Source organism: Odontomachus brunneus, unplaced genomic scaffold (assembly GCF_010583005.1).
Source record: "Odontomachus brunneus isolate Ranch 3 - 2012 unplaced genomic scaffold, Obru_v1 Obru_scaffold_020, whole genome shotgun sequence".
In the NCBI taxonomy this organism is placed as follows: Eukaryota; Metazoa; Arthropoda; class Insecta; order Hymenoptera; family Formicidae; genus Odontomachus; species Odontomachus brunneus.
In genome coordinates, this window is record NW_022639470.1 from 2,090,814 (window position 1) to 2,114,479 (window position 23,666).

The window sequence follows — 23,666 nt, forward strand, 5'->3', positions numbered from 1 at the left end:
CGGAATTGTCTTCACAAAAGTATTGCGGAGCTGTTATCCGCAAAAATATTACGGAGCTATATTGCAGCCTATTACGCTGCACTATCAAAGCGTTACATTAGGGATATTCCGTGTCGTACGTGAGAATTTCGCACAGATTACTTCGCTCACGCATCGAAAGATTTCGCGAGATCGGCCTTCGCGTCGTGTGTTCCCTTCGTTCGCGGATTCCGTTTTCTTCGTAAGCGATTCGCGTCGCGTGTATCAAAGCGACCACTACAACTCGATTGGACTGTTGCTGAATTCGTCGCACATACTCGTCGTTTATCCGAAAGGCCGAGATTTCCTCGAAAACGCAGTTCGCGATATTTCATACGCAATTCGCAACTCAAAGTGTATCTCCCAAAAGAGACGGGCTTTTTCGTGAAACATCTGTTAGATTACCGCGATCGGGAGTGAATTACAGGCGACGTGGGACGTGAGGACGTGCAGTGTCAGATGCAGCGACAGAATGACTGGTGGACCCTGGACACTGTGGGACGACGCGCAATGGTGAGCGCTCAATTTAGACGCTCATATAGACACAAAGCGTCACTTTACGTAGATTGCATGCACGTAGACGTAAATCGCATTGGGTCCGACGAGAAGTAAAATATGAATTGGAATTTGCAATTCACCGGAGTTACGTAAGAATAATCCAACCAAAGAATTTAGCTCTGAGATTTTCGCAATAGTTCAACGAGTTAAACATTTCCATTTCTTTAAGAATACTGACTAGCTCAATCATTAGAAGAATGTGCAAGAAGACGTGACTGGTCAAAAATAAAAAAACTGTTTCTTAATTCATTTCAAGCATCTATAAAGCTTGATTTTTTTTAGTTTAAAAAGATGTAAATGGAATATTCATTGATAAAAGCTTATAATTTTTTGAATTGGATCATTCTTACATAACAATGGCCAATTGAAATTTCGACTCGGCTGACTTTCTTCTCATCAGATTATTTCTTGATGATACATTAAACTGATATATTTCAACATATCATATTTATATGCTCTATATATGTTATATATATTTTTTTATGCTCTATATATATTTTATGTATACCCTATATATACTATTCTATTATATATATACTATTAATACACTTTATAGTTTATTATGTCGTATTATATACATATCTATCTCTTCGGAGATATTTTCTTGTGCATACGCGTTTATTGTTGACAAAACGACAAATTAAATTTCGACAAATTAAAGACAACAAATTAAGTTATTAAGCCAAGGCTCGAACCAAAATGTTTCGATTTCCCGCTAAATTATTAAACCGAGATTCGGACCCGAGTATTTTGAGATTCCACGAAACCGTTAAGCCGAGATTCAATAAAGCCCATAAATTTAGATCCATCATAGCAGTATATTCGAATTCTCGCGCGTGCGCAGTGGTACCTACCCTGCGCATTGGCTGAAAGTTGGTCATTTTACTGCAAGTTAGGTCATATAATGTTAGTAGAGCACATTCTGGGATATGTTTTTAAAGTTTTTTAAAGTAACATTCGCATTTATATTTTCTAAAATGATGTCAAGTGTGCTTATTTCGTCCTACATCGTCTCCTGGATGACAATTTGTGTTTGTCACTCCACTTTCTCAGCAGCTCGCCTAGAATCTTGAAAATAATTTCCCAATATCCCAAAATCGCGTTGACGTTAGATCTATCGTATCGCGCATGCGCAATGGTTCCTGCGCATGTGCCGAATGACTGTCTTGTTACTGTAGGTTAGGTCATATAGTGTTAGCATCTAGAGCTCATTCTAAGCTAATTTTTCACAGTCTTTTAAACTATTTTCCGCGTTTGCAAGAGTGTGTTTTCAAAAATGACGAAGTGTACGTATTTCGCTCTACATCGTCTCTTGGATGACAATATATGTTAATGTCACTCTGCTCCCTCAGTAACACGCTCAGAATCTTGAAAATAATTGTTCAATAGCTCAAAACCGCGTTCATAACATTGGATCGTAAACGTAGTGTCGTAAGGCCATCGGACTCTCGCACATGGGCCGAAAGTCGGTCATGTTACTGCATATTATTTAGGTTATATAGTGTTAGCATCTAAAGCACATTCTGGGATAATATCTTCCAGTTTTTTAAGTAATTTTCATGTTCGCAAAGATGTATTTTCAAAAATGATGTGAAGTTTGACTATTTTGCTCTACATCGTCTTTCAAGTTACGTGAGATTCTCAGCTTCATTTTCGCACGTACTTTCACCATGAAAAAGGGTTTTTCATTCGATGAAGGTAGAGAGAAGTAGTCTTTGTAGAAAGATTCGATGTCGTGATAGTAACAGTTTCTTATCGTTTTTGTCTCATATTGAGAGATGCTTCGCTTCATTTTTATACTTACTTTTACCATGCAAAAGAGTTTTTAATTCGACGCAGGTAGAAAGAAGTAAACATTACAGAAAAATTCAATATCGTGATGGTAACTGTTCCTTATCGTTTTCGTCTCATGTTATAGGATGCTCCGCTTTATTTTCGCACGTACTTTCATCATGCAAAAGGGTTTTCATTCGACGGAGATAGAAATATGTAAACTTTGCAGAAAGATTCGATATCGTGGTTGTAACTGTTCCTTATCGTTTTCGTCTCATGTTGTGGGATGCTCCGCTTTATTTTCGCACGTACTTTCACTATGCAAAAGGGTTTTCATTCGACGGAGATAGAAATATGTAAACTTTGCAGAAAGATTCGATATCGTGGTTGTAACTGTTCCTTATCGTTTTCGTCTCATGTTGTGGGATGCTCCGCTTTATTTTCGCACGTACTTTCACTATGCAAAAGGGTTTTCATTCGACGGAGATAGAAATATGTAAACTTTGCAGAAAGATTCGATGTCGTGATAGTAAATGTTCTTTATCGTTTTCGTCTCATATTGAGAGATGCTTCGCTTCATTTTCGCACGTATTTTTACCGTGCAAAAGGACTTTTTATTCGACGCAGATAGAAAGAAGTAATCTTTGCAGAAAAATTCGATGTCGTAATAGTAACCGTTCCTTATCGTTTTCGTCTCATATTGATGGATGCTCCGCTTCATTTTCGCACGTACTTTCACCATGTAAAAGAGTTTTTAATTTTGTCGAATCAGCACGAGACAATAGTTTTGCAAAAATATTCAGTATCACGTCAACGACATTTCCCAACAAATTTTACTTTGTGTTGACTTGACCAAATTAAAAATGCTTTTGTATAGTAAAAGTACATGCATAAATGAAATAGGGCATTCCTGCCTGAAGGATGAAAACGATGTGTAACTATTGCTATTGTGACACTGATTTCATTTTTCAAAAAAACGTACTGACTGTTCCAATTTATATGATAAAATTACGTGCGAAAATAAAGTGTAACATTGGTCAGTGTGAAATGAAAATGATATCTCAAATTACCGTTGCTAATTATATTGAAAACTCAAATAATAGGTAACGTATTTTTCAAAAAATTATTCGCAAACTACGCTTGCGCCTACAACACTCTTCTCTAAAAACTCTTTCTTTGATGCATCCAGTATACAAGCGGTTTGAAGAATTCATCAGAAAAGTAGCAATAGCCTATTTTGGAGAGAATGCGAATGTCGGCAACGTGGTATTCACTTTTACGTAACGTCTATATGTAAGAAAATTGAAATGACAACGTAGCACACACACTTGCATAATATCTAGTAATAAGATGATAGCGGTATCATGTTAGCGCCTAATTGACGATCGTCTTTATTTCATAAGTATCTATATGTACATAAATTCGATATCATCGGTAAATGATGATAACATTTTCTATTTTTTGATGATCGCTCTACGTTATCGACATTTATTAAGTTCGTCGCTCGCTCCGGCATCCCCTTGAACGAGAGCATCGCTCGAAGCTCGCGTAAAACTCTCGTCATAAAGCGCAGGAAATAATAACGGATAACGTTCGATTTCGATACTTACGGGCAATTTTCATCGCGAAGGAGATACGAATTCGCGAGAGCCGCGTGAGCGCCGCGAAACGCGACGCGAAAATTTTTATTGTATGACCGCGCGATCGGCATAAATATTAATCTGCAAATTCCAATCGGGTTTACGCAAACAACGCGTGTTCTTCCGAGCGTCGTGCGTCGGCCGGGCTGACGCGCGGTCGGGTCAACACCTCGAAAAATATAAATTTAATATAACGCGAAGCTCTGTCAACGAAACGTGCGTGCGGCCGAAAAAAAGGGGGGGGGGGAGAAAAACACAGCCGCCCAGTTGCGAAAGTGCAACGGCGTGCTCTCGCACCAAGCAGAGAGAGAGAGAGAGAGAGAGAGAGAGAGAGAGAGAGAGAACAGGTCGTGCGCACCTTGGTTGGTCGCGGTTTAATTAAATCAGTTGTCATTGTAAACAAGAGCCACTGTTAAACATTCACTGACAAAAATTCTGATGCGCCAAAAAATTGCGCGGCGTACGCGCTGCTTGCCCCACTGCTGATGACGTCGTGTGACGTATCGATGCGCTTCGCGGAAAATACCAAAACGACTCGTAGAAATAGAGAGGATGTCCCCGGTTGATTCGTTTGATCAGCCGCCGGCAATCCCGCGGCAAACGCTTGCATAAATATATAATCCGCTTCTCCCGCGCGCGGAGAAATCAATCACCGCTGCATGCGCTCGAATGACTCGTGCTACTTGTCAAACGCAGAACTCGGGCGAAAATTAAATCTTGCGTGGATGAAATATGTCTCTACCTACGGCCGCGAGATACGTTGCATTGCGTTATTCGCGCCTTTGTCGGCCGATTGTTATACCGTTTGCGTAACGCACGCTATCGACAGACTTTTGTCGCGAGAGTCACGAGTACTCGTCAGTCACGCCGTCGTCGACACGTCAGCGCGCATACCTCACATTTCATCGTCCATCTCCGAGCAACAGCGATCATTTCGTAATCCGTCATAATGCATTAAATGAGTAACACCTTCTGACAAGGCGCAAATGCACGGAGTGGCTCGCGAGGGAAGCGCACGTCACCTCTTGTAACGTAGCCCGGCGATAACGTAAATATCAGTCTCCCGGAGAGGAAGCAAACAAGTGCGGGTGCGCCGCGAGTAACATACAAGTAGTGCGGCCGTGCAAATCCGGGAAGCTACCGGAACAAATGCGGCATACACACATTCTTTCTCTCGTTCGCCATCCCTTTCCGAAGCATTACCGCCGGTCTGCACAGAGAGACCGGGCAGCTAGTGGATCCTCGACAGTATTTCAGTGAAGTATCTAAGAAGTGAAATGAAATGTAGAGGGCCGGAGGCGTGACTCGAACTCGTATGAGTCGCGCCAGATGTTACAATATTTACTGCGAGGAAAACCCCTAACCCTCCTCCGCACACGTCCCCGACACAGTCCCTTATGTCCTCGCTGGGATATTCGCGATGTGTATATCACTTAATAATATTAATGTTTCGGTGTAATGACGGGAGAGAGAATATGTCTGTGTGTGTGTGTGTGTGTATATATTGTGAGAAAGCACCGATGCCGACAGTCCTATTTTTCGTCTCTCCTCGTCAAGTAAAGTTCCAATAAACCGGTCAGAGTCACGAGTCTGAGACTTTCGAACGTGTCGCTTGTTTTGTGAGCTTTATTATATTTTCTCTAGAGCTGTATATTATTTTCGCAAAATCGGTGAGATCGCGTGATAACAGCCCTTAATTAAATGAAATTGATAAATGAAGGAATTAGCGTGTACGATTACGACATTGCAAAAGTCGCGCGTTTTCTATGACAAGTAAATATCCAAATCTAGATATGGAAATATTATTTTGTTGGTGAATCTTTTGGATGAAAGGTAATTATAGATTAGAGAGATTGGAAGGAATAGTAACTTTCGAAATGCCACGATAGATGCATTGTGTTATTTGCATAAATTCGGAAAAATTCTGCGCGAATGGAAAACATGAAACTTAATTAAACATCGTGATAGTTTATGCTGAAAATTCAGAATACCTTATTAAAGAAAACTGTTACGACTTCAGTTTTCTTAAAGAAATCGCCATTGAGACTTCGCGACTTCGCACACGTTGTTGCAAGATAGTGAAAGTCACCAATGAACTTGTCGCTTAGCCATAACGAAGCACAAAGATGTAGAAGAGTTTTGCAATCTCGCGCGGAATACATATGAAAATAATGATCACTCGCGTATCAACCAAGCCCGTACCGTCTATACGCGTTTTTCTTTCGACTCGTAACAGCTCAGACACCGCAACATATTGGATATATCGGTTTGTGCAGCACGATCAGCATCAATCAAACTGCGCGATACGACGCCGTTTCTCGGCTTAATCTTCCTCTCGATTTGTCCGGACCAATCGAGCCGTCAGCTGTTAGTTAACGAGATGCCGCGTCGTCGATTCCACTCGAAATTTCATTACTTACGTATGCGCGGCGCGCTATCGCGACGAAGTCATCCCCCGTGACAACGTTGCTACACCGTGAACTTGCGCGGCTATACGTTACATTTGAAACACGTCCAATCTGTATCGAAAATACGCGAGATAACATTCATCCTCCGCCGCGTGGTGCTCTGTGCCGCGAACATTCAATCTGAAAATTGTATACAACGATCGGCGCGCAATCGACGAAAAACCTGGCACAAAATAGTTTCCCATCTTCTCGGCGAGCAGCGTTGATCGAACCGTTGCGTCAAGTGAAACTAGGTTAATTGACTACTATACGCCGAAAGAGAGAGAGAGAGAGAGAGAGAGAGAGAGAGAGAGAGAACGCGCGTAGGAATGAGTGAGAGACAGAGTATATTCCCGAAGGATACCCACTGGCCTTTGACCCTCTCCCCCTTGTTACCCATCAGTCCCCACTTCGCACATCGTCTCCGGATAACGCGGCGCCGCATTAATGTGTAATTGGCGGCAAGTCCGGAAAGTGACACCATGCCGCCAAGAGGGACCACCGGCACCGTATGATGTAGTGGTGGCAAAGCCTGCCGGCGTCATAGACATTTTACTCGTGGAAGACGCATGGTTCCTGCTAATATGACGTTTGAAATATGGTTCAACTCGCGGCCGAAGATACGCGCCGGGGACGACGGAGCCGAGGAGGAGGAGAGGGAGGAAGAATGGATAACGTATGCGAGGGAGGTGCAGCCGGTTAACGGAAGCCATCAAACGATCGGTCTCGGTAGGGAAAATAGTCGGTGGGACATAAAACATCGCTTTGCCGATTATAACGACTTTTCGGGCGCGCGTCATTGCTCTCCGCGTTGATCGACGATAAGTTGCGAGGACGTCAAGCGCCACGTGTCCTCACGTGTCATTTTTTATGTGTTCCATTCACTTACCGGTAATGAGCCACGCGCTACCGGTGGTAGTGATCACACAGAGTACCTATTATCGCGACAATTAACTAGCGAATCAATAATTAGACTCTAGGTCGTGAAAAAAGAATTAATAGAGTTATATATTTAAGATAATACGATGAGCGATTGCTAACACGACGAGGCTCAACAAAACATATTTTCATCTTTATTGACAAAAAGAGAAATTGCTAATAGAGATTCTCTACTTAAGAAATAGCTAGATATTGTGCGAATAATAAATAATTTGGAGCGCATAAACAAATTATGACTTTGTAATTATAAAACATTTTTTCACAAAATACTCTCTCTCTCTCTCTCTCTCTCTCTCTCTCTCTCTCTCTCTTCACTATCTTTTTCTTTCTCTCTTTTTCTTGATCGTAAACTGCGTCATGACATATCATTTCACGGTGAATATTGTTGGAGAGAAAATAAACTCCAATGATAAATTGTATGCACCGACGGAGGCTTTTTAGATTGTAGATGCAACGGAATGAAGAAGCCAAGAAGTTGATGTTTACCTTTTACTTCGCGGTCCCAAGAGATTACCGTTGAAGTTATATAGACACAACCTCTTCAAAGAAAGATCGTGTCAATGTCTTCTTCAAAGAAAACACATAAATGTGTAGTAGCTGCAGCAGCAGACGGCGCGCTCGTTAAACTTGAAATATTGAATGATTACTATAGTTACTCTGTAAATTAACATCTCTTCTAACTTGTTATCCGTTAACAGCGACAAGTATATCGCAGCAGCATCACCGCGCATGCTAATCACCTTCTCTTTTCTAATTCGTCCAAATTAATGGAATATCTCATTTGTCATACTTATGTAGAAATAGTCTTCTTTTTAAACTTACTTTTTTTACTTACGAACCGGAATGATTAAAAATAGAAGACTCCACCGCGTACTCGGTGTTTTAAATCCTCGCGAAACTTTATAGTTATTTATGATCCTTCGCGCGCGCGCGCGCGATGCAATATGTTTGACCGAATTCTCAAATAAATCCGTAAGCAAGCTGAAAGTTTTAATCGCGGCGGAATTTGTCATTTTCTTCCCTGGCAGACATTGGATATAGCCGAGAGTTTCGTTCGGAACTGATGCATCTCGCAGATAAGTTCAGGAAAACTTACGAAACAGTCGTATCTTTCGCGATATCTGCGTCACCATCTGCCGGCTGCTCTGGTCGCGCGCGACTCGACATATTTATTAACATTTATTTCATTATCATCCAGCGTAAACCGTTAGCGGTTCCCTATCCTCTTTCCTCTCCTCCGTTCCGACAACAACGCTACATTTCTGCCTAATTATCTTCGCGACCGCTAGCAAACTGAGTGTTTCCGCCTGTATTACTACCAACTGCTCGATCAATGCCGCCGTGCAGCCATGTGTGCGTACACGTGAGCACGCGAGCGTGTCGGTGTGCGCGTAATGATGGCTAAATAATACATCATTGCCCGTTACACGCTTGCTCAATGATCGAAATGTCGCGCGGATTGGCGATCCATTACCAAACCGCGGGTGACGAGCAGCGATGCCACCGAAATACGTCGGTCACCGGCGAAAATGTTAGCAAGATAGAACGTGTGTCGAACAGCGCCGATATGAGCGGGATTTATTGGGGATAAATTGATTTACAGGTCGTTACTGACAACGCGATTTCGTATTTAAGATGTAAAAGGAAAAAATAGAGAGAAATGCGAGAAATCGTCAAGCTGACGATTTATGCAAACTGTGCGTGAGTTTTCTCGAAAGAACACAAATAATTTGGGGGTTTTTCGTAATTATTGGTTTTTGCATTTATAAATTCAGAATTGGACTCTTGTGAGTTTTGCTAAGAATCAATTGTATCTCAGGATTTCTAACTCGAAGGGCATTCAGATTATAAAAACATTAGGGGGAAACGGACATTTTTCGAGATGAACATAAAGGACACTTATCATTCGCTAAAAACGCACCGGTGGAATACTTATCCCCTTCCAGACAAATATGAATCTTTCATTGGTACGAAGTCAAATTTTTTTTCCCGCGCCGTTTTCGGAAACGGAGGGATCAAGTCGATCCGGATTACGGGATGCGGATCTTCGAGGGGGGGTCAGGGAAGGTCTGAGTCAAAGTAGACTCTGTTATAGTCGAGCGGCGCGCACTCCGCGCGATGCCGATTTATTCGAAAATCCAAGAAAGTGGCACGTTTCACCCGTTGTAAGGCGTCTCGCCACCACCCCTACACTCCTCAGCGATGTCTCTCTCCCTCGCACCATCTGACGCGGTCGCTCCTCTTGCTCACGCGATCTCTCCTCTTTCCTCGGTCGTCTAACGCGTCCCCGACCTTCTTACCCTCCCCGTGAGGTTTAGGTATTCCCGTAGCAAGCTTCCCGGAGCCTCGGAGCCAGTTTAGCGTCCTCTCTCGCGCCCCTATCTGATTTCAATGTGGTTCGGTTACGTGCCTCAAATCAAAAACACGAACGTTATTTCTGCACGTGGTCTCCACTTTTCTCGTTCTCCTACCTCCCCCGTGTTTCCACCTTCCTCCTCCCACCTCTCCGCTCTTTCTCTGTCATTCTCTCCTTTTCACTCCTCGGCGTTTCCTCGCTTCCGACCAACAATCTTTCCGCCGTTTCTGCTTTCCCAGCCTTCGCTGAGAGCAGCGTATCCACACTCGAGTCCCACCTACACATGTATACACGCGCGTTAGCTTATAAACTTTTATTTTCGGAAACGAGGGGGGAAGGTAACGCGGGAGAGAAGAGAAGACGAGAGAGATCGGGAGTGCAGAGAGAGCATGAGTAAAGAGAGAAAGAACGAGTGAGCGAACGAGAAGGAAATAGGTGCAGGGACGAAACGATTCGAGCGGGAAAGAGCGTATGTTCTGTCAAGCTGTCGCTGAGAGGGAGCTCGCCTGCCAACTTATGGGACACGTACAATGCGAGCCAAGAATATTGCAGCGTCTGTCGCCCTTCTACCCCTTCCCTTACCCTGTCGCCACACACCCCTCTCCTTCTTCTTCTCGCCTCCTTCTACCTGCTTGTCCCATGCACCGCTGATCCCTCCACCGAAAGTATACGTAAGATGTACGAAAAAAGTTATCACTTAACCGAATATTGAAAATGAATTTAGAAAAAAGAAATTGACACGACCGATTATTCCTATTGACGACACCTATACTGCGCTGAAACGCGGACAATTTCTGGCAAAGCGTTTCTCGATAAGTGAACATTTATAAAATATAAGAGGGCGAGAACCAGCGCGAAGGAGTGGAAAAAAAAGAAAAGAAAGAGCCAAGTTTTCGAAGCAAAGCTATCTGAGAAAGAATCAGGAACAGTCGCGTTAAGAGAAAAAGAAAATTATCTCAGAAGAATTTAAAATGTTGATGACACTCTTGATATAAGAAGTTGAAGTTACTCATCAGTATGAAGTAGTGTCGACTCGAATCTTGGTTTGCTTGTTTAATATCAAAATGTTCTCTTATTATTAAATCTGTTTTTTGTGCACTTTAATAATGCATTATTATTAAATTGTAATACCAAATAAATTTAGCGTGATTTCTAATAATATTATACGTATTAGTTTTGCAACGCGACGCTGTATTAAAATCAATTAAGTGCCATTAAATATCTTCTTTCGCGTCATACATACTTAAACTCGTTTTATAGTAAATGATTATAGCGTAATTATATTCTTCGTACGTAAATCGAGTAACATTGCATAATAACATTAAGGCCAATCAATTCATCGATTTACGCGGTTGTCATAGGAACGGAATTCCGCTGTACTTGATCGAATTATCTACCTGTCCCGAGACATCCGCCATGTCGTGAATTACGGATTGTAATTCCAATAAAATGCATACAAATGAAAGTAGGACAGTCACAATATTTTTAACTTTTTCCCCGTATACAAATTTTGCGGGCATTTTAAAGTTGAACAAACTCGACGAAATCAAATCAAAGAAAAATTTAAGATACTAAGGTGGAATTGGTTGTTTCAATGATGAAAGTAATGTGAATTATTTTGCTACTTAGAGATAATATAATTGTCTTCTTTCCTTTTTATTTTTATTGAATCAAATAAAAGTTAATTTTTTTTACCATCATTGTTAAATCACCGGATGAGGTTAATTGTTTTATCTTGAAACATGTTATCTGCAATCAAACAGTTATTGCGAAAATTCGTACTGTAACCTGAAAATATCTCGCTCGGAAATAACCACCTAATTTTTTCCATATGCTGACTTGCGTCTCTTTCCGGCGACGGCTTATCGAATGTAAAACCCGACGTGCCGACGTGTCACTCTCAATCCATACCTGAAATCGAGGTATATCTTGCCACCCGCGATGCTTAGACGCTGTAACGGTTTGCAAGGGAGAGGAGTCGCTCGCCCGCGACTGCGATCGTTTGTCACGTCGGCCGTCGTCGAGCCGCTTTTTACGTCCCGACGACGACGACGACGACAACGACGACGCGACGCAAGACTCGCGGGGATTTGGCTTAACGGCGGAAACTCAGTCGCCGATTCCTCGTCTTCACGGCAAGAAACTACCATAAAGTGTCTCCTCAGTGATGTAGAGGGAGGAGGTGGTGCTATAGAGGATGAGAATAAGGATATAATATAGAGGTGTATGTGAACAAGAGAAGAGAGGGTGGTTAGAGATAAAGAAAGAGAGAGAAAGAAGAAAAGGAGAAGATCATCCGCCTCAATCTTCGCTCTCTTCCTATCCACTCGTGTCTCTATCTTTCCGGCCATCATCCATTTTCGTATGCCATAAGCGCCGACAAGCACGGACACAACGAGATATCTCGTATTTCCGGGTTGAAGCGCGACGCTGTCCGACAGACAGCGGCAAAATTTAATTATCGTTGGACGTCCTCAGCGGACGTTCGTGCGCGCGCGCGTCAAGGTTTTCGCGAATTGGTAGATTTTGATAACCTTTTTAACGTCGCTCGGAAAAGCGGCAGAATAATGATTGCCAGTTACATTCAGTAGTGAGGAATATTTCGCTCGATTGGGCAGTGAAGATCGATAAAGGTTATGAAACAAATATCCTCTTTTTAATTGCACTTGTTTGAACGTTTTACTACTATTAATTTTGCGCCCTAGATAATTTATACGTGGTATTTGCACTCGCACAACGCGATTTATAGGACCACTCGATCGAACGACGTTGAGCTCGAGAACATTGAAAGATATCGCGATATTTAAACAATCACGCTCTTACGTAATGTACGTATTTACAATGTTCCTAACAAGTCCCGCAGTCATGTAAATTTTAACGCAAATGAGGCATACATAAAATGTCGTTAATAGATGCAAATCCATAATAAGGGATATCGAAACCCTTAGAGGTACTTCCCGAAGTATATACCTCGTTACCTCGGTTCTTAACCCGACGGTCCTGGTAACCGAGTAACAAATCCCGTTCCGGAATACTGCGAAAGTTGGGAGTTCAAGGAATAAAGTTGGAATTATGGATACGAGAACTATAGGCATGAGAAAGTTAAAATTGTCCCCTGGGCAGTCGCCTCTTTTCCGCCGGCCGTTGAGCAACCTCCGTTGAGAGTTTACATATCGCAACACTTAAGAATTAAAAAAGTAGACCAAAGTATTATCACAATGCGGCGCGTAGTCTCAAAAATGAAAGCGTCGAGATTGAATTACGATCTATTCGTTGCGCCGTTAAACTAAACTAGCCAGTTAACATTAAAGAATAAAATGTAGCTTAGTTAATTAAAGTATTGAATTGACTATGTTACAATCCACTTGTAAATTGTGTAAGAAGATCACCAGCAAAAATAAAAAATGCAGGTTAGTTAAACCGTAATGTTACTTTAATAAAACATTTCTTTCGCTTATAATCCGAAATTCAATGGAAAAAAGAGTTGAAGTGAAAGATATGGTTCAAAGTATTTTAAACATCCTTTTTAATATTATACACACACACACACACACAAGATATCCCATTTTAAACAAGCTAGCCGAGTATCTTGAAAACTGAATCGACAAATGAAAATAAATAAAAAAATAAAAATATTCTAAACAAAATTTATAGTGTTTCGAAGGGGAAAAAAGACAATGACCTTGGATTTTAACTACTTATTTAAAATGGAACATTATATGTATATACATACATATATATATAAACGTTATAAATATAAGAATCACATTAGTACGTAAATTATAAATAGTAGTTCGTTACTGCACCACTGAGCGATTAAATGTCTCAGAGAAACGATTAGACGGACTTAAGCACTATAGTTTATGGTCTAAGGCACGTATTCAGGCCACGATATTAGCGTTGTTAACCCTCTTATGGAGTTTACCTGGAATATACATTTAAGCCGTTCACGTCCAAGAGACCTGGCGCTTTGTGAGACACCGTTTATCGTGCGTACGTTAGCGCGGCGTTGAATTTCCATTGTATTTATCTTGCGTATCTGAATCATATCATTCTAAATATATTTCGCAAGACTGTTTGAACTACGATAATGTTGCACCAAAAAGGGAAATATCATATTTATAAAGTAACAGCGGGATTCGTGTAACGGTAGCACACACACGTGGGATCGGCTGAAAATAATTCTTATTTAATTTCTATTTAATGGAAACCCGAAGGGGAATCTTCGCGATGCGGACAACACTCGCCCTTAACCCCTATCCTAGCTTATTACCCTCCATCTTATTTATACCGGTGACTATTTTTATAATTACTTTTTTATATCTGCTGTTCATGCACGTGTAATACATAGAGTAATAATAAATGTGACACGCAAACGCGCACGCGCGCACACACACACACACACACACATATTCTCTTACCTCTCGACGTAGCGTAACGTAACGCAATGTGTTGAACGCGACATGAATGTTGCGGAATTTAAAATGAAGAGAGAATCGCGACATATAATTCGAGAGCTGATAAAAATTTTAATCTCCGCGCGGCTTGGACACTCCTCCCGTTAATTTAATTTTAAATATCACCGCTCGCAAATGTAACTCGGATTGCGGTATCCCATGAAGTGAATATTGCGATGCTGTGCTCGTTCGTTGGACTTGAAAAGTCGAAGTGACGAGTTTGCAATGATAAATCGCGGTGAACGAATGGTAGATAGAAAGGAAGGAATGAAGAAGGCAAAGTAGCTAGGTGGATAGGAAGGAAGGAAGGAAGGAAGGAAGGAAGGAAGGAAGGAAGGAAGCAAGCAAGCAAGCAAGCAAGCAAGCAAGCAAGCAAACAAGCAAGCAAGCAAGGAAGGAGGAAAGAGTGGTTGTGAAAGTCGCTCTCGTAGCAAGCGCGACCAACGAATCCGCGTCTCCGCGAGCTATTACACCTACCTTGACCGTCCGTAGTTCGCAGATTTATTTCCGCTCGAGGCGGCACGATGTATCCACGCTCGATTTTATTCGCGGCCGAGCAAATTCCTCCAGCGCGAAACTTAAAGTTGGCGGAATAAAATTGAGATGATGGATACGCGAACGGGAAGGAATTGGAATTGCGGCACTGAGTCTTAATCGTCGTACTTCGTAATGGCGCGGCGCATGGGATATTTTCCTCTACGCGGAGAGGAATCTCTTTGCAAGTTGAAAAAAAAATTAGAGAAAAGAAAGAGTTTATATTTTACGGAAATATGAAATTAAAACGATGGAGAATAATTCAGTGACGCATGGAAATTGAATTACGTATCGTTGAAATGTTAAGCCAGCACGAATAAAAGGAAGGCCGTTTCCGAGATATGTATATTTCACAATCTCCTGAATTAACTGATCCATTTGTTCGTTGAATAAAATGTAGAATGCGTTTTTTTATGAGATGTGCAAGTGAGAAAAATAATTTCCACGCAGTGTGTAGGTCTCATATATTGGGGAATAAATGGACTGCGTGTATTACTATGAGTTAAAATAAAATCTCGCGCCATACATTAAGTATGAAGGAAATTTAATATCGCACATAATAATGAAAAATAAAAAATGTAATAAAACGTAAAATCTAATTCATATCGGTCATTCGGTAATTCGAATCGCGCTGAGTGTAAATTTTCACAGGTTCTAATTTTATGCGATTTCTCTGCATAATAAAATGTTTTAAAAATATGAAATATAATTTTTTATAAAATTATATTTCCATTATATTTATAGAATATTGTCCAAATATAACAGTAAGAAATTCAAGATGAACGTTTTATAATACGGTAAAAAGCAAAAAGAAATTATATACTTCAATACATTATAAGCTGCGTAAAATAATACTTGACTAGCACGAAATCTTCTGCAAGTAATGATTCTGAAAGTAATGATCGTTAGAATTCACGATATCTCTCGGTACTAGCACGGATACATATCGTTGACAGTATGCCACCTTTAATTTATCCGTCAGAGATATCCGCTCGCAGTAGTCGAGATTACAAGCTGGTAATAATTAAGACGATACCGTAAATCGCGCTGTTGAGAAACTCAACTTTATCAGCTCTGACATTTCTATTCCGCAAAGAATTCTCCGCGACGACGACGACGACGGGGCGGTGTCCTCGGGGGTGTGAAGGAGAGAACCCGATCATGATCCGTTTGCGCGCCCACCAACGAATAAAGATGGAAAACGCGACGAAGTTATCGGACCTCCAGCCGATAGTGAAGAATGACAGTCATTCTTAAAATGAGGTTAATCGAAAACATCTCGCGACGCTTGTTACTCCGCGCACGTATCAAGCATGTCGAGGCAGGAAGGAAGCCGAGAAGGAGGCAAGTGTTGGGCCGCGAGATATCTCGAAACGACTGTGCCATGGCCGATTTGGTTCGTAGCTCCAAATCATTTCTCGTCTCTCCATATTGTCAACCACCGTACCAAATTGCGAATCGATGTCACATCGGGCCTTGAGATATTGCACGGGGACGAGTGGAGGACCCTTCGGGCCGGGGCAACAAGGTATATGAGGGTCATTTCACCTACTTCCCCGCGCATCGAGTCGCAATCGATTAATAAGTACTGGCGTAAACGGTTCAATAAGTACGCCGCTGGTAGTCATATATTTTAGGTGGAACAGGTGGAACAAATTTTGCTTGATCTATAACTCATCCGTTTTCGTATTGATATCGCGGACAGATATTTGACATTTGAAGGCACTTTACCTCTTTCATATTCGCTCATTGCTGCTTTACCAACGATAATAATGGAAATAACTCGCTCATAAAGCCATCGATTTTTCGGCACGTCACTAAAATCGTAACTAAATCGTCGCTACTAAACCAGAGTAAATCACCGTGAACATTTCGCGGAAAAGTAATTATTTTACAGGGACTAAATTTACTTGAGACGCCTGTTTATATTTGAGATTCTGTACTTCCTTCTCACGATGGGTATAAAATAACAAGAACAACCGATCAAAATTGTCCTCACAACGTTTTTAATCTGAATAGAAATCAGTACAAGTAATCTTTCCTATAATCCGCCCCGTAACTCGGTAACAATATCAAAATTTCAGCATAAATACTCTTACAAAATTAAGTTTTATATATACATACAAACTTTTGCATTACGCCACACATCAGTCCTTATTTTAAACGTATTCATTTGTAATCATCGTTTAATGATACAGTAGAAATTGCATAGTGCATTTTTCTCGAAATTGAGAGAATTCACTGCAGTAAAACGATCTTAATAAATAACATTGATTGCAATATAAAAAATCTAAAATTACTATTGGAGCATACACTGTAAAAGTTTTGTGTTAAATTTTACATATTTTATATGTCTCAATTTATCCACTCTAATTTTTGTGTTAATTTAACATAAGGCAATTTTATGTTAACAAATAATAGAATCTATTTGTACACTTTACATATAAAATATGTTACTAAAAGATTTGTTACATATAAATTGTGTTATTTTAACGCCATCAAATTTAGATTGTGTTACTCTAATAATTGTAATGTGTTTTAACACTTAGAAATAGTAAATATAAACTCAAAGAAAAACAGTCCAAATAACACAACAATATATTAAATTAACATACAGATATGTTAAAAATTCAACACAAAAATCTCTACACACGATCGAAGTCTATTTAAGTACAAAATGTTTTTTACCGTGTACTTGATACAGTAAATTAAAGCGTATTATTACTTAGGTATGAGATAATTAGGAGCCACATGCAGCTCATAGAGAGCGAATTGTACGCGATATCGATTATGAACATAAATATACGTGTAATAAGTCAAAATTGGCAAGATTATTTCGGTATAAATATGAAGAAAGTCTAATACGAGACGGGTACGATGGCCATTAAAGCGTTTTTTGCCGTGCGGTTAAACGCGTTAAATAAGTCTCTACGGCTAAATAAACGCTGAAACGTTTCTCGTTAATTATCAGACTAATTTTTGATTTGAGAGTCTCCCGCAATTCGTCTTCAATAAATTATGCATTTCCGCTTAGGATGCACAAGGATTTCCATAACGCAAATGTAACACGGGGGTGTGTAATTTGTTCCATTATATTAGTCCACAATATTATTCCCACGAGACGCAATTGTTTACACGGAACACGCGGCCAGCAAAAATAGCGTTTATACTTGCATTATGGAAATTTCGACGCGTTTTACTTAAACAAATATTTTTGTCTGCATCAGACGGAATTGAGCCTCAACCCGAACACGGCGTTCACCGCCTCGCCTTACTCGAACACACCTCCCTCTGCAGGTTCATAGTTGTTACCGTCATCTGCCGTGCGACAAACCGCCGACGTATAATAAATTGCGAATCGCCGACAGTCGGTCACGTTCCTTTCTACATTCACGCCCTCTTAAAATATGAGATCCTTGCAGTACGGTTTTAGTAACCGACGATCGAAAACCAGTACTCTACCGACATTGCAGGGACCTTGGTCGCCTTCCTTATAACACTGGCGGTTATGCGGCCACAGTATCAAGTTACCGGGACATTTTGTAGCGAGCTTGATGTAGTCCGCTTGGTCAGGGAAGTAGACGGAATCGGAGTTGATCATTTCTGTTATGCCGACAGTCGAGTGTACCAGCAGACACACCGTGATAATAACGAACGATATCGAGATATGCATCCTTGATAATATCACAGTCCTTCGTTAGGTTCCACGAAAGTCCAACCTGAAAATCGCGCACTCATCATTTGCAAAATCGATATTTATATCGGCACATTTTGTGAATCGTGTTTTCAATATATGTGATGCGATTGGTCGTGTGATTGTACAGTCTAATTTACAAATGAATTACAAGATGATATGCTAAATGTTTGGTGACAGCAGCAAATATTCAGAGATATTCAGTAATATTCAGAGGATTTGTCATGTTTCGAATGTGCGTATCACTTTGATAGAACCACGCATTTGGACAAACGTAAATTAAAATGACATTTTTAATGTCAGAACATTTGCTTATCGCACGATAGAACTTGGAAAAATAATAAATTATCAAATTAACCAATATTTTCATGGTAAATAGAATGGCGCAGGCTTCAGAAATTTAAAGAAAAATTCACAGAAAATAAATGCATTCGCGATCGTGCGCAAATATTGTTTTTTGCTTATATTCTGTGTAAATGAGAGAACATCTATATAACATATTCGACTCACATTGGGTTTTATAAATAAAATCGAAGTATCCCATCTTTGTCTGTATGTTATTTGCTTCTGCCACCTGTTTCTGGCCAAAATTGAGATTCATCTCTTTTTAATCAAAATTCAATTAGTTTTCCACAATAGAAATATTCTTCTCGAAAGAAATTGGTGAAATCATTTCGCCGTCCGCAATATTTTTCGCGAAATTACTGCATTGTCTTAAAATAAGAAGAACGTGATCAAATTTCTCGATGAAATTTAATTCGATAATTCGACTCACGAGCAATTTCTAGCTGAATTAAATGCATTCGATAAATGATCCTCGGTCCTATTTCAGTCCGTACATTTTAACATGACACTGACCGGATACTATAATTTCGTCGCGTATCCTTAACGTTTCCATGAGAGTTTCTGCTCTCCGAGCAAATCACTCCTCGCCTTGCATCCCCTAATGTAGTCAGCGGCCTGAGTTACGTGGCGCTATTTCACCACGAGGAAAGCACCTTCGGCATACCTCCGGCGCATTAAAATTCGGTGCCACCTCGACAGCAATTAACGTGCTAAGACAGCGAGAAGCCCGCTCACCCGACGACAATTTTATTCCATTGCATTTGCGATCTCCCAGGCCCATCGCGACAACGCCACGGAAAATAAGACGAAATAACATTTCGGTTCGCGAAAAACTGTAGACATGGAAAGGACGGCGCGTGCATCGTCAATATAGGCGTTTAATACAGATATCATATCGTAAACGAAATATTTGACGAGTAGACAAAACAACTGATCTTTGCGTCTTGATTGCTATTTCTCATACTCGTGAAAAAAAAATAGAAATAACATTTCGATCACAGAAGATGTGTCGCGAATGATCTCGCACGAGAGACACGACAAAGAGATGATGTAAAGTTTCCAAGAACGCGTGGAATTTCTTAAGAATTTCTCTTCGCTTGCTATCACCCGCGGATTCCTTCCTTTGGCACGTCGAATCAAACGTTAGAAAAAATGTAAAAAATGTAATAACTGATTAGAGAATTACAGTGCGCATATACGAGGATAAAGTCATGACCCGCACGGACGCAATACCCAGCGGTAGAAAGCCAGCTTTGTACGCACGCATAACTTCCGGAGAAAAGCGTCGAAACTCGGCGCGACCGCGGTAAACTCCGACGGTAGGTGAGAAGTGCAAAGAAAAGAGATTATATCGAGTTCCCGCGAAACTGGTGCGCCAAGGGTGAGAGTGCTCGCGCGCGCGTGTTTGTTTCGCGAGATTTTCGCGGCTAGCTGCCGCGCGACCGTCGCGGCTTACCCGTCCACGGAAAGTTCGAATTTAATTTTCCGCCGGACGAGAAGCGGCGCGTAAGCAACCGTTTAGACGGAACAATTTCTGACACGTTGTCGTTGCCACCGCCCGACGCTGTGTCCCGAATAGAAGAGACTCGACGCGATAAAGCTCTCCTCGAGGACGGTGAATACGCGCCGTTTAGTATCGGAACAATCGCGAGTTGACAACTTTCATCTCAGGCGTTTTCGCGCGCCCCGCGTAACGGAGACACCCGCCGCGAATCATTTCCACCGTCGCGAAATCGTATTTCCGCGCGGCCCTGTAAACTCGGATGCTCCGCACGGAGATTGCTAATCTTCCAGCTACGACGTTTGAATACCAGCTGGTTAAGCAGCTTAATGACGCTGTTCTGGCAGTTAATGCCCGCGTAATATTTAAAAGCGTTCACCGTTTGACGTTCGCACGCTCTAATCTAAGTGAAATCGCTCACGAGTAGATTTACGAGGTACTAAATAGAAATACGAAATGTGCTATCTACGGTTCTGAGCAGAGAAGACGACAATTGCGCAATCTTGATAGCCGCCGAATGCTACAGACAGGAAAACAATTATTCTACTGTTAAGAAACGCGATTACTCACTTTATCCTTCTTATCACTTTTCCTTTCTTTCGAATAATGATTATTTTCCATAAAGATTTTCTTGATAAAATAGTTTTGAAATATGCACTCGGCACAAATTTTGAAAAAACTCGTTATCGTGTAGTGAAAAGAAGAATTTACGAGAGTATTATAAATAATCATTCTTTGAACGAGAGTATTATAAAATTTTGTCGAAAAACAAATTGGTTCAATTGTTTAAAAAGTAAATTGAGTTTTTCTTTTAATATTTTTTATTAAAAGAAGGATTTTTATTAAAAATAGATCCATCGCGTGCCGTAATCCGCAATCGTGAAAATGAAATACACGCGAATACGTCCGCGCGCTCTGTCGCCTCTGTCACCTCTGTCCTCCTTCTAAAATTGCTAAGATTCAAAATATGTTTTGAATAAATTCGTTGTTTAATGTAAACTTATAATAAATTTATAGATATACAAGCTTGTAAATTAATCGAAACAAATCATTTGCTTTGCTGGAATGGAGTGTGTATTTTCCTTTGTGTATATTTGCGCTTATCGCCGGATTAGACAAATATTCAGAATGGAACTTGGCAGTTTTGTCCACTCAACACAGCTGCCAATATATGGTTTCAATTGAGGTAACGAGTGTGGGAGGAAGCGCGGGTGGCGATATGAAGGGTTATACGGTAAAGCACGACGCGGATCGTGTTATAAATATTAAAAATAAAATTACTTGCTTACTTACTGGCGCAGAAATGGCTTTTTTACGACAACAGTTAAATATCGATTCGCCCAAATAAATCTTCTCGGCGATGACGCGTGGTATACGTTTCGACCGGTTACACTTTAACCCGGTACAGCGGTACTCCCCGCGGACGCTAGCTCGCGCTGCGGCTACTTTACGGAGGTCGTAGCATCGGCAATAAAAATTACGTCCGTCGCGATCTGTGACAGCCAGTTTAGAGAACGCCGTAAAATCCCGACCGTAATAGGCAGGCAGTTCTTTGGCACGTTGACGTAAACTTTTATGGAGGATGCGCTGGGCGAGTGGAGGAGGGATTGAGAAGACGAGCGGAGAAATATTTTCTTTTGAAAAAAACCTCGCAACTATATACGATGAAAAATCGCGTTAAGCGGTGAGCGTTTATCGCGCGAACATGTTCGTTCGTAGCAACAAATAAAAATTTCCCGTCGCGGATTTGTTTCAACCGGTGAAAATAGCGGCGTTTGGGATTTTTAAAAACTTCGTACTCTCTTTAAATTCGGGTTCTCTTTCGAACAGTTGTTAGAGGATGACGAGAATGGAAATTATGCTTGCGTGGAAGACAATATAAAAGTATATTAATATTAATTTGAAAATGAATTTCCTTGTTTTCAAATCAGAGGCTTTTAAAGTTTTGAATGGAGAAAGAGGAAAGTCTTTTGCAACTTCCATATTGAGGTTCAGAAAAACCTCAATCTCGTTGAGCTGATAACTCAACGTTATTCCCGATGTTTCTCAGGACATGAAATTTTACACTGTCGCGGTTTTCTTTTTATCGCGAACTCGATCGAAACTAACTTCGGGACTGTTCGCGTCAATTTACAGCACGTAGACGAGAAGCTGACGTCACGACGGCAATCTATTTTCCATAAGATACGACGTGTCTCGCGGTGACGCGGTTAAACGCCCTCTCGCGTAAGAGGATGTGGATCGCGGCGAAGTACTGTGGGACTTCTTTTGTCATACTTTGGTGTTGCCACTAAAGTACCCATTAGCGTCGCCTCTGGCCACTTAAATCGATATCAGCGGTGATCGGTCCGCGGAAGCGACTAAACGTTCGCAACAATTACAACCAAGTATTCTCGAGCAATACGTGTAGCCGGGACGACATGCAACGTTCTCATCAAGATTAGTTACCGCCGTCGTCCTGGGTAATCGGAGTCGCACTGGCTTGAAACTACTCGCGTCGACTTAATGTCGTAAAGTCTAACTTAAACAGGACGTCCGAGACGATGAGGTGGTACGAGCGTCGTGGCGAAATTAAATGCGCATTATACGATGCACGTCCGACAGAAGTTGGCCGATCGATTCTCGCGTGACCGGACACGCGGCGCGGACTTGAATATGAAGTTCATTATTACGGGCGTGTAATAAAAGTTATCGAGATAACGATAAGCCAGCAGCGCTTGGCGTGATTAAAGACGAGTTAACTCCTACCTGAAATAAGTCGGCGCTATCTCTGTCCTGAACGCTTAAATCCCGAGCATAAAGCGAAACACAATGGGCATGTCTGGCTGCTCCAGGCAAAGTACGCGCGATAATACCGGAGGAAAGTTTCAACGTAACTGCGCGATACAGTGACCGGCTCCTTAGACTAAGTTGCACCGATAGTCTAAGTTAAGTAACCCTCGGTTAGCGCTTCGCTGCTCCTTTCTTGATTGTAGTCTTACCCGTGATGTATATATACATATAGAGAAAGAGGGAGAGAGAGAGAGAGAGAAAGAGAGAGAATTCGCTACAATTAACTGCTGAAGAGATCGAAGATGGAGTCGCAACTCGTCCTGTGGCTTTCCGTCGCTCGCGTTTCCGCGCGGATTTGTAATTTATCTCACGTATCGATAACGATTCGTAGCGCGATCCTGCCCTCCGGTGGCGCCGTTTATTCGGCGGCGCTCGTACTTCTCATCCCGATTTTTTTGTTATCGCGTCTCTCGCGGAGCGAGAGGATTATGGAGCGTTTGCGAGACCATACGCGGATATCCATTATAAATGCGCAACGGGTTTTAAAACAATTTATCGCCTAGCCTTGCCAGGTTGTCGCGCGGCGGCCGATATATGGTGCACCGTAATTTAAAAAAATAGATCCATCGCGC